This window comes from Xenia sp. Carnegie-2017, unplaced genomic scaffold (genome assembly GCF_021976095.1).
Source record: "Xenia sp. Carnegie-2017 unplaced genomic scaffold, XeniaSp_v1 HiC_scaffold_24, whole genome shotgun sequence".
In the NCBI taxonomy this organism is placed as follows: domain Eukaryota; kingdom Metazoa; phylum Cnidaria; class Anthozoa; order Malacalcyonacea; family Xeniidae; genus Xenia; species Xenia sp. Carnegie-2017.
Genome location: NW_025813487.1, coordinates 9,118,226 through 9,131,735, shown reverse-complemented (window position 1 = coordinate 9,131,735; position 13,510 = coordinate 9,118,226).

Below are 13,510 nucleotides of genomic sequence, written 5' to 3'. Positions count from 1 at the left end.
TGATGATGTACTTATATAACTTTTAAATGCACTTTTAGCATCAGGCCAATGTGTCAATGGCTCAGAAAAAAATTTTTGATTCGATTGTTTTTGGAGGGAAACCTATCACCAAACAAAACACATGATAAGGAAAAACAACCATTTAGACTTGGAGAATACGAAAGCCAAAGATAATCATTCAGCCAATCATGTCGAAAGGACCTACTGCAACCATTTACATCAACAGTTTTAGGAAATTCATAACATTCATCAGGTACGAATACATTCTTCACGTTTTTCAATTTTATGAATTTCCATATCTCTCAATTTTCCCGATAAAAACCAACATCATATGAACTTCCAGGCAAATAAGCATTTGCAGTTTTATTATCTGTTAATTGCAAGGTAGAAGATGAAATAGAAGAAGCATCACAAGGACCCAAAGTGCTTCTGTGAGATGTACTATATGGAAGAGCCTTAGTTATTATGGTTGTCTCAGTAAGACCAGAAGAAGGCAAAAACCTCAACTTTGTTTGTATACTAGGAATTTTAGCTTGAGACAAGTGAGTACTTCCCTTCCTTTTAGTTCCCTTCCCACCAAGTATCAAAGGCACATAATGATTGTGTTTGAATGCAGTTGCTTGAGGAGCTAAGCCTTCAAAGCAAAACAAAACACACAATTAATTACTAGTGGATACACAAGCTCTAGATAGAGTTCGAGGTTCAATTCTTTGGTTAAATAATAAATTCCACCTATAAGCACTAGAGTATATGTCAGGATAGTAAGAAAAATGCTACAGGATGTAACTGAAGAGAGTGCCAACAAACAAACAAACCCAGTCCATGCCATATCTTTTGTGTTTAACACAGCTTCTGCCCTGACTAATTCAGCAACAGAAAACCACTTCCAGCATTATCAATAGTTTCAAAACAGACTGACATGGCCACCATACTTGAGATAGAATCAAAGTGTTTGTTATTCTGAGTTTCAAAAAGATTTAAAAAACTTGGATGTTTTGAATATTATTCAGCATATAAAAATACTTCTATAGAGGTCATCAGCCTCAAAATAGTCACCACAGAATTGTCACCAACAAGCAGAGTTTACAATAAACTAGAGAGGCAGTTGCCATTTGTAGTAGATCTGAAATAATGTTATGTAGGGTGAAGATACCATGAAAATTTCAATTATGGCTTTAATTAAAATTTATTTCAATTACAACCACACATAATTCAGTTTATGGAAGATTGTTTATTCTGTCAATTTTTCAATTTATGGCTTTCCCAAGAAATGTCCACCATTTCGTTGCAAGCAGAGATAAAGTTTGAACTTTTATACACTTTCGGGATGGCTCTTATTTTTGAAGAACTTAAAACTGCAATCACAGCAAAAATAAGAGCCATCCCGAAAGAGGAGTGTATAAAAGTGATTCAAAACTTCGCCAGACGAGTACAGGTTTGCTTGCAACGAAATGGTGGGCATTTGGAACACATCTTGGGAAAGCCATAAATTGACTAAAAATTGACAGAAATAGCCGAAACTCTTGTGAATAGTCTTCCATAAACTGAATGATGTGTGGTTGTAATTTGAAATAAATAGCTTTTTAATTAAAGCCATAATTGAAATTTTCATGGGTACGCATCTTTTTGGGTAACCCTGTAAATTTCAAATATCATGCTTCAGTTCATTTTGGTACATCTTATCTTAAAGCCTGGTTCACATATGACTGAAACATGACTGAAGCATTATTAAGGGCAAGCCTGAGATGCTTTCTGATCTTGTGGCTGAGGCAAAGCTGAGGCATGCCTGCGATCCTTTTCAATGACATAATTCAAACCGCTGATAGACCAAAAAAATTAGCGGCAGTTTGAATTTGACAAAATAGTGCTTCGTAACTTGAAAATAGCAAACAATTAGCAAATTAGGCCGCCCTTTTAACAGTCATTTCAAAATACATCAAAGATGGGAGAGCATGTTGGAAAAAAAAAGAATAATTTGGATTTTAATTTTTGATTCTTGTACACTGGACACGATTTATCATAAATAGCCCGATAGTTGCGTATTGTATCCATGAGTTTTTATTTTTATCGTAAAGTGATTGGGATTGTTCCATTGAGTCTTTTTTTGGTTTCATGTCCTGTGTTGAAAATTCATCCGCCATCTTTTTACCGAAAAGCGTGATGGGAAATACTGCCGCCGGTCAATCGGAGAAGTGTTCACATATAACAGAAATAACCAAAATAAGTTCCGTACACCGCTGGGAAACTTGAACTCAACTCAACTCTTACGCATTTCGGCGGCATACCGCAGGTAACTCCTGCGACTGCCTGAAACACCATTAGTGTGTCAGCGATCAGTGTTCACATTCGCCTTAAGAGCAACGCAGGCATCGTCACAGGTAAGCCTAAGTCTAATCTCAGTCATATGTGAACCAGGCTTTAGTTAACGGACTAGAGCCACGGCTGTAATCGATATACCCCCCTCAGTGCTTTGCGCTGTATGTCGCTAACAGTCTCCGTCCCTAACTTATGTATAGTTAACATAAACTCCCAAGACAAGAGCAAAACTAACTGAGAAATATATATTAGGGGGAAAAATGGGGGAGTGGATATTTACAGGCAAAACTCTCATGGCAAAGTTAAGAAACATCCAATTTGTTACATTTCAGTTAGACTCAATCTTATATCTGAATATATCAAATGCTAAATGCTAACTGCTAACAGAGTAACGTTTAACCCATAATTAGAAAATCAGACAAAAAACATGGTATGGTGGTATATCAAGAAAAAGTATAAGAGTTTGTGTGCACTTCATTTACAGGAAGTAATCTCTACTGTTTTGGGGTAAAATGACCATGACAAACAACAGGCATTTGGCCAGTTGACTAACAAAACAAATTTAATTAACCATTCACCCAACAAAAAGAAATTACATGAAGTTTAAGGTGCCTACTAAAAAATATAAATGTAACTTTTCTTCAAGATTATAGTATTTTTGTGATATATTTTAATTTCAATTTAGTAACATCAACTCTTTTAAGTGCTATCTACGTTCTTCTGTTGTTTTCTCACAAGCCTTCATCCCTAAATACAGCTCCTGAAACTAAAAAACATTTTTCAAGCTTATTAAGCGAAGAAAATCAAAAATTAATTCAAAAAAGAATTCAGAAAACATTTGGAAGTCGACCTAAAATGCTGTGGTCACCATTAGCATTTTGCAACGAAATTTCACCTGTTAATTTTACTGACGAGCTGTCGAAATCTAAACTCTTTTTTCCTAAATAACATATATGCTCTCTCCGGGAAATAGCAAGTTTTGTTCCCCGAGAGTCTCAATGAAGGTTTGGTATAGGGGACTAATGTGAAAATTATTTAAGACACAATATAATAAACACACATATATTGTAGCAATTTTGCAGAAAACATATTTATACAGTGATTATTTCCTACATTAAAATGCTAGCTAATACAATAAACTATGTTAATACGTCTTAAAAACAGAGTTCAAAAAAACACAGTGCAAATAGAAAGTTCCTCCTTAGATAATTTATCATAAACGCTAAATGAATGAATCCCAACGAGTCAATAAAGTGGCAACTGCCATTGTTTTGTTTCGATGCAATACGGGTATTTTTCAACTTCCTTTACAAAATGACATTTACCAACAAATAATGTTGCTGAATAAAAAGTGAAAATTATTATAAAACTATTCAATTCTAATTTTAAAAATTGGAATTTATGAATTTAAGATACGATTTTAACTCTTTTTATAAAGCACGAGGGATGTCGTTGTTCACATGGCAGTTGGCAAAGTCTAAAAATTGGTGTTGAGTTATCTAGGCTTCATTTATCTAGCATTTAAAATTGTAAAAGCAAGACGAAAATCTAGAAACGTAAATACAGAGTGTAGAAATGAAAAGTCTGCATGCTGTTTTATTTATTAGATGGAAGGAATATTTCTTGATATCATGATCATATATCGCCACAAAAACATTTAACTTTTTAACGTTGACGTGGACGATAACATAAAGAACTTAAATATTTCTCTCAGCAGGCTGCAGCTTCAGTGTTGCCAGAGAAAATTTCTAATTATTAATGTTTTCTGACGTCAAAAGTTCACAAAATTCTGCATAAGTTCATGTATCTATATTTTTTAAAGTCGGAATGTGTCGGAAATTGCCGGAATAGCTCATAGATAGCTTTGTGATTGTTCAACATATTCATAACATGACCAGAAATCACCGACCAGAAATCAAACGACAAATATTCAATTGAAATCCGAAACAGCTCTATCAAATCACATTGATTAGCAATTTGAATAAATTTAAACAGCAAAAGTTACAATAAACAAATATGAGGACCAAAACGAAATCAGGCTTAAAGATATTTTCCCAGCCTAACCAATGAATAAGAGGCGACCTGTATGAACTATATTATGCTTTTGGGTAAATGCTTCATTCATCGATACTTGGCTCACTTTCAAGCCTTAAGTAAACTGTTAAGTGTCTATGTACCGTTTTCAATTGCTGTCAGTCGAGTCCTCGTTGTTCTCGTCAGCATAAAGACTGCTGCTTGACATCCTTTGTTTAGCTCCAAGTGGGGGTGAAAGCTTTACGCAACCACCAGACAACTTGATACTGTTTTTTACCTTTATCAATGCCCGGACAGTTGCAGTTTGCAATCGATTTCTGCTCTTGTTCTTGATTGAGTTGACTGACGAAAACACTCTTTCCACATCGACATTTGCATGTGGTAAGAAAAGCAAACTTTGCATGAAGTCACACAAAAGATCAAACTTCGCATTTCCAATGCCATCGGTAATCTTTTCAAGGCGACCTCAAAATTCTTCTGGTTCCATACCATCACTATCAAAGGGTAAGGTGACATGTGAAAGCATACGCCACTGGTCACTAAGTGCTTGTTGTTGAGACTCGGATATAATATTTGGAAAAGCCATGGCAAGAGGAGCAAAGAGAAAACTTTGCATGACTCATGCCTGGATCTATTACTTGAAGCATCGCAATGATCGGATCTCCTATTGGAAATCGACTTCTTATTTGACAAACAGCTTCAATGTAAAATTCTTGCACACATAAGAAAATGTTGCGCGTCTGTTGGTCGTTGCTTCTACTCATCTTTGCCAAGCAAAGGGCAGTCCAAGCTCCCATATACATTTTGACAATGGCATGAAATTCACTTTGCTGTCTGGATCGATGTCTTTCAATGGTAACCCTTTCCAGTATGCTTCGTTTGAATAGCAGCTTAGCAATTCTCTGTAAACAGCACTCAAACCATTGCAGACATTGGACAGAAGATTTTAACTCTGGAACATGACATTTAGCTCCGTGAACTTGGGAAGCACAAACTCCAAAAGTAAAAATATAGCTTCCATATAGGACTCTGCAAGAGCAAAAAAATCTTCTCCGAGATTAGCAACTTATCGTTACCAGCCACCGCTTTGAAGAAAATAATCCCCGCATCCCATTACTCAATGAGCCTGGACACACAGGAGTGCAGCGAAAGCCATCTTGTTTGATATGGGCGCAACAATTTGTACGGTGCTACGTCGCAGAAGTGCTGGACAACTCGGAATTGCTCTTGACGTTTGGGGCTGTTGGAGAAGTAATTGTATACATTACGCATCAACTCGATCCTCAGCTGTCTGGGGAATTTTTTCACATGCGTGTGATGCGCAAAGGTGAGCACAAATTCATCGCATGACAAAAATATTCGGTAACTTCTCTTTAAGGCGGGAGTCAATATTGTTATGTTCTCCAAACATGACGTTACAAGTATCGGCTGCAAAACCAATTACATTGTTCAAACTCACATTGTCTGTTTGTATGGTATTTACAAGTGTCGGATATAGTGTTTCTGCGTCAGCTTGCGGGATGTCGAGAAGATCATAAAGGTTGCTTTGCACATGCAGTTAAAGACTGCTTGTCATAATGACTGGTAACGATAGCCAATTCTTTGCACGTAGATACATCAGTAGTTTACTGATGTATCTACGAAAAATGGATCAGTAGTTTACTGATGTATCTACTGGATAAATGAATGTTCTACAAAATTTGGTGCTTGTAGCAATTTCATTTTACTATTGTAAGCCTTTACAGTTCGCAGAAAATTAGTGCGAGTGCATTTAGATATTTCTTAGCACTGATAACAAATCTCTAAAAAATCATGAAACATAAAATGAGCGTTGATGCTAGACACACCGGGAATGTTTACACTACGACTGACACCCCACTGGAAACTTTACACTACGACTGAAATGTACTGACTGACTTATACGAAAATTTGCAACACACCACAATACTGTCAAGTTTCCATGGAACATTTGTACTAAAAAGTAAAAGTTATTGAAATGATAGCTCTAGCAGCAGGAGAGTAAATTTATTAGACAACCAATGAAGAAAGAATAGCAGACAAAGCCTCTTTTCAATCTTGTTGTAACAATGAAGGTAGGTTAGTCTGAACACTAAGTAAAAAATGCCATTAATATAATACCGCATGTCGAACATGTATTTCCGCATTTGTGTGCAGAATTTTACCTTTCCATTTGTATATACTACACAACAATGACTGTATGTACAAAATACAGCATTAATCACTGACTTAATTGATTTACTTGTTACGATAAAATAACTTTAGCAAAATTTCAATCCTGAAGATTTCAAGATCAACTTTAATTTTTCTCGCGTCGTCATGTTTCTATAAAAACATAAGTATCATGAATATGGATATTAAATTTATAGCAAATCTTTTCCTGGCTCCATTCCTGACATTCTTTTCCTGTCATAAAAAGCATTTATTTATGTGCATGGATAAAAACTAGCAATTATAAATATAATAACTTATATATGCAATGTTATTTTTCGATAGAGTCTTTTTTCTTGATGCTCCGCGGGCTGTATTTAGCGTAACTGCATACATTCACGGGATGTATTTAGATACAGCCATGTGACCCCCATGTTTCCTGCTGGCTGTATCTGAATACAATCCGGTATTGATAGGCTGTACCTGGAAACAGTCCATTATTAGAAGCTAAGTTGATGGTCAACAAACTCACAAGTTTTGTTATGTTTTATTTAATCACTGCTTCACATCGACTAAAGGCTCAAAATTACTGCCTATCTCTATTGAATGTAGTCTGTAATATACCCTTTATTCACCTGATTTTATCCTACTAATGACTAACTATATAATTACGTAATTCAAATTGTCACAGTTCTCTACACTCTCCTCCTATTCTTTCTCCGTTGTAAACGAATATAGATACAAATCATTTACTAGAAAACTACCTTTATATCAAACAATATAAAATTATTAATATTAAGAAATGTTAATGTCCTAATGTTTAAAAGAATTTCTTCCCTTTCTTAATCTTCCTGCTCTTCTTCTTCTACTTGGTCTTGTATCCCACATTCTGAAACAGCTGCGGCATTTCTGGTTCGTTTGAATTCACGGGCATCTACCTTCAGATCAGTCTGGGGTAGTTTCATGTTACCTGCTTACGTCACAAGATAACTCTATAGGATACAGTAATTGGAGGGGTCGTTCAATTATACTCTTTGCAACTCTCAGCTTTGCTCCTCGTACAACACCATCGTTTTCTGTTACTAATCGCTCCACAATTCCAACTTACCATTTGCGTCGATTCTTCTCCTCGCCCTTTATAATCGCAACGTTACCAATGATCAAGTTTCCCTTTTTCCCGTTATGCTTCATGTTATATCTCTCACGCAGTGCTCTCAAATACTTTGTCTGTTACCGGTTCCATAACACTTCCTCGCAGCGCCGTATATACTTTGCTCTGCGTCGAAGGTTGCTATTCTCGATTCGATGGACTTGCTGCTCTGGAATAATGTTTGGTTATCCAAAGTGTATGGAATTTGGAGTAAGCAAAGGGAGTTTATTGTCCTCTTTGGTGCATCCAAGTTTTTTAACGTGATTTCCACATCCAAAATTACTTCCTCTAGTTCTTCCCTTGTCCGATGGCCGTTGTTGATCGATTTGTAAAAGACCTGCTTGATCAGACAAATCAACTTTTTGTACTGAGTTTCCCACCATGGAGCTCAGCTAAGGCTGTATTGACTTAGGATGTTTAACTTAGCTAAATACTCGTTGAAGCTCTTGTCGGGAAAAATTTCTTCTGATATCCTTGCTCCAGCTACAAGCGTCTTGCCATTGTCGGAGTAAACTTTGCTTTTCAGCCCTTTTCGCGCAATTAACCGGTTGAAGTTCGAGAGAAAATTTTGAGTGTCCATAGACTTTGTTAATTCCAGATGTAATGCTCTCGTGACTCATCATACATACACTACAATCCAAGCCTTCCTTCAACGTTTTTCCTTTTACGGTACTTTATCAGGCTGGCGTAGTCCACATGCACCAATTATTTGGAACGGTAAACGCCACTCAGTACGGACTCTAGTTAGTACGGCTTGAAATCTTTTACATCCTTGAAAACAATTTATGACTTGTTTCACAACTTTTCTCGGAACCCAGTAATTTTCACGTAACTTCGTTTTGTTAAACTTGCTCTCCTATGAAGGGTGACATAATGGCAATAATGTGTCTACTGTTGATTTCCTTTGTTGTCAATGGACCACTCTTCATTTGTCTTTGTTTTCTATTGTTATGGATAAATCTTGACATCCATCCACAAGGTTGTCAAGAGATAGTATTCGTTCAGCAATTCGTCGAACTCTTCGTGTAGAAGGGTTCCAGTTTTAAATATTTGTTTTAAAGGTTTTGTTTCGGCCATACTTTCTTTTGTTGTTGTAGTTGTGATGTCCTTTGGCCAAGAGTCTTTCGTTGTCAACCACTTTTGACCCTTCCACCACAGATCGTTTCCTTCTTTAACTTTACCTTCTCTACTTGCCAGATCTGCAGGATTATCTTGTTCAGGAATGTGTCTCCACTGGATGTTGTTCTTTTCCTGTATCTTCTTTACCGGATTCCCAGCGAATTGCTTTAAATTCTCACTTCAACAATTTTGTATCCAATGGAGAGCTACTGTGCTGTCCAGCCATCCAGAAACATTGCTGATTGGTAATCCGAAAGCGCTTCCTTCACGTTATGAACAAGGTTTCTTGCCATCTGTGCAGATACAAGAAAAAGTAACTGATCTTTCAGCATAACGGAAAGGGGAATTTTTTGGCAAATAAAATTTTTAATAAACAGAAACATTGAATTTCTTGTATTGCAATTAAACTCAATTTCATCTCTGCATGTAAATGCAAACTGCTAACTCATAATAAAATGAAGCAAAATTTCCAGCCAAGACACTTGACACCCAAATATTTAAGGATGAGAAAATAAGAAATTAGTGTATGGTGGTATAGTCAAGAACCTGTATGTATGGAGTTCATTTACCGAAAGTAATCTCAACTGTTTTGGGTGGAATAAACATGACAAACAACATGGCACATGCACCAATTCCTCAATCCGGTATGAAACTCCTAAAATCAAGTCTAAAAATACAATTACACATTAAAAAGAAATCACATGGTGTTCAGGCTGCTTACTATAAAATATAAAGGTAACTTTTCTTTCAAGATTGAAGTATTTTTGTGATATCTTTTAATTTCAATTTAAGTAACATCAAACACTTTAAGTTGTACCAACGTTCTTTTGTTGTTTTGTCACTAGCTTTCATCCCTAATTATAGCTCCAGTCAACATGTCCTATTCTCGTCAATCATAATTACATATTAAACTATTAATCATTAGGGTGAAAGTATCTGTTTACTACATTTATAATGCTAGAAAATTGATAAGATTCTACGTGTAAAATCTGTAATTGTAGCTGATGATTTCACCATATAAACCATTCTTTACCTACATATACATTATACAGGTTGACTACGAAAAAGGTACAAATACTGGATGTATTGAAAGAGACTTTTATAAAAGTAAATCTATTGTATATACATCACCATATCACACTAAAGTATTTTCCGAACTAATTTGCATGAGACTAATGACGTGCATGAAAGTCGTTTGATTTGTATTTGGAATTCGTCAAACCATTCAAATCAGTAAATAAACTTTCAAATTATGTCTATTTATAAACAATTAAAGGTAAAAACTATTTAGTTAATCAATCGGCATTTTTGGACGCACAACATGCTGTATTTTACTTAAATATTGTTCATTAAGCTTACTCTTTGGAATTTGTGTCTGAAGTTTACTTTACGTCAGATACATATTCCTAAATCTTTATACATTCAAGTTTACATGTAAATTATTAAGAACAAAATGCAAGGGTGCTTTGCAATTAGTACATATAATTTCAACTCTTTTCCATGCAAGTAATTATAGAAGTAAAGTATTTAGGTGGAGACAAATATTAATCGTCATCTTTTAAGTAAGGATGAGTATATCTACACAATTAAAGAGGCAGCCAAAGCTGGTTATTATATATAGAAGGTACATGCAGCTATGAGATATAGTGTGAAAGATCAACACAAACCCTCCTAATATTTTTGCCAGTTCTCAGCATCAATAAGTTGCATTGTTATATAGGTGCTGTGTATGTTAAGTGTGATTGGTTCATTCGTAGTGACATGATTTGAATTAAATGCAAGGTGTCCTTCTGGGGAAACAAGTGAAAAATTGTTGTTCGCTCATTTTAACATCCTAACCAATAAAACAGCCACGGATCCGAAAGACCAATAAGACAGAATAAACAAAATGGACATTTTCAAAGTGTTTGAAGTTTCTATTCTTCTTTATTTCATTTTATACTTCATAACAAAAGTTGCGAAGACCTACTAAGCCATTTTGTTTTTCGTGTATAAATAGCTCCAAAATGAACCAGTAATGCGAGGATACTAAATGTAGGTGAGTACTAAGTGTCAAAAAGTTTCCAAATTATTTATTTCTATTTATGAGTCAGGTAACATTTTTTTCACTTTTAGAATTTTAAAACTTTTAAAAATACAGTAACGCATTTTATTTATAAATATGAATCATTTTCTTTGATCTGTGATTTCAATGTTTAATTGTGTTTGATACCGTTTTACATAATGAGTAATTTTCATGTGATGGTACAAATCGTCCTGCGAATAACTTTTTACATGGTTTTCACTGTCGAAAACATCAAAATTGTCGTAAACAATATTCGCAATTGTTCGTAGCATGTCTGATTATTTACCAAACCAAAATATATAAGAAAGTGTGATAAATACTTTTATGATCTTATTCCATCATTCGAACGATTAATGTGAAACGTATTAATAGGACACTCTTCACAAGGGATTGCTGTTAAATGAGATAAGGTTTCGTCAATTGCTTGAGAAGAGATTCTTTTGATCCCCGAAGAAATTGTTTTGATCACCGAAGAGATTTATAAAGTAAATGGTTTGAACCCGGAGTATCGTTATATGTTTGTAATGATGATCGTCCAGGTTAATAAAGTCCTGAAGGACTGTTTTGTTGTTGTTGACTGACGTTTCGACAACCTTAGCGGTAGTCATCTTCAGAGTCAACAACAACAAAAACAGTCCTTCTCAGGACTTTCTTAACCTGGACGATCATCATTTACAAACCTAGAAGATATTTATTTGGCCTGCGAAAAGGTTCTTTATCCCCGCAAAACATGAAAGAAATTGGAAAGTAAATACCAAACACGGAAAGCACACTGTAAAAACTGATTGGTTAAAGTAACCATTAAAATTGGTTACCTCAGATGCATTTAACCGCTTTAACGAATATTTTTATAGTTACTGTAACCAATCATATGGTTACTTTAACCAATCATTTTTGCAGTGCACAATCTTGAAACACTAATGGTTACAGTAGTGAGTCTTTGCAATGGCCAAACCCAAAGGCGATGGCGTTACTAAGAGCAATCGTAACCTAATCGCTGATTTGATAAGTTTAAAGACAGCGTCTCTGAATGGTTAAAAGTTACGCACGGTACGGTAAAGTAGAGTATTGGGGAGTAGAATACGGTACGCTTGCGATAACAATATATCTGCTTGGCCAACACAAAAGTCATTTAAGACACAATATAAATTAAAACACATATATTATAAAAATTCTGTAGAAAACATATTTATACAACTTCAATAAAATACAAATATAATAAAACTATGTTAAATGCTTAAAAATAAGAGCTCAACAAAATACCGCGCAAAAGAAAGTTCTTCCTTAGATAATTTATTATAAGTGCTAAATGAATGAATCCCAACGAATCTTTAAGAGGCCAACTGCTATTGTTGTTTCGATAAAATCTGGGAATTTTGAAATTGCTTTACAAGATCACAGTTATCAACAAATAATGTTGCAGATTAGTGAGTTGTTACACAACTATTCAATGCTAATTTTAAAAATTGGTGTTTTTTAATTCAAGATACGATAACTTTTTTTATAGCACGAGTGATCTCATTCTTCACATGGCAGTTAGCAAATTACTCTTAGTCCAAAATTGGAGTTGAATTATCTAGGATTCATTTATTTAGACTTTAACATTTAAAAGAAAAAAAGAAAGTCTAGAAACGAAAAACAGAGTGTAGAAATGAAAACTCTAATGTACTGTCTAACCTCTTGTAAACGGATATGCTTGAGACCACGACCTAAATTCTGCTTACTGTAGATGTACGTTTATGAGATGTTATGAAAGATATCTATTCACTATACGTAGGTATGTACAAAGCAATATGAAGTATTTACAATTGCTTAAAATATAGAAAATAAAACGCCGTGGATTTATAATTGCGACATCTTGAAAAGAAAAATGTTATAATTTTTCCATACTTCTCATTCTCGTAACTAGATGTAGTTCTTACTTGTTGTAGTCGATTTAGCTGTAAATGATTTGTTCACCATTCATGTGAGCTAAAATGATCACTTTTATTCTACAACCATCCATAGTTGAGAAGTTGAGATTGTACAACAATAAATCCACAAAGAACCATGGTACATAAATTTGTCATATCTTTCATTAAGTCACTTTCTGAAATAAAGGGGCTCCTTTTGGTACCATCGTTTTAATTAAGAGTAGACGGCTGAATTTTTTAGCGAAGCCATAAACATATCAAACTTTGGCAAAGTAACTTAGTATATCCACTGATCTTCGACTAATGTTGTCAAAAAACAATTCCCATAAAATATCAATTTACAATGTAAAAGCTTAACATCCTTGACATCGATTTTTATTTAATTTAAAAACGTGTCATTAAAAACCATTCCAAATGTAACAATTTTGTTAGTTTTCTATCTCTCAGTAATTGCAATACTTTCTTTAACTTTTGTTAACTTTTCCTATTCGAACAGTAACACATTGCTTGCACTGCTTAATTACAATGGTTAAATCGCTTATCACGATGTTAAACGTAAATTATGAAGTCATTTTCCTAAGGAGTTTACGATTTACTTTTTAACAATCAGTAACAAAGACACCCAAACTTTTAGTTTTTCTTGAAAAATTTAGCTAGTCTAACATTGTAATATTATAAGTTTACTTTTTCAAATTGATGTAGACGAAAATATTCATATAGCAGCAGTAACAACTGGGCTGTCCT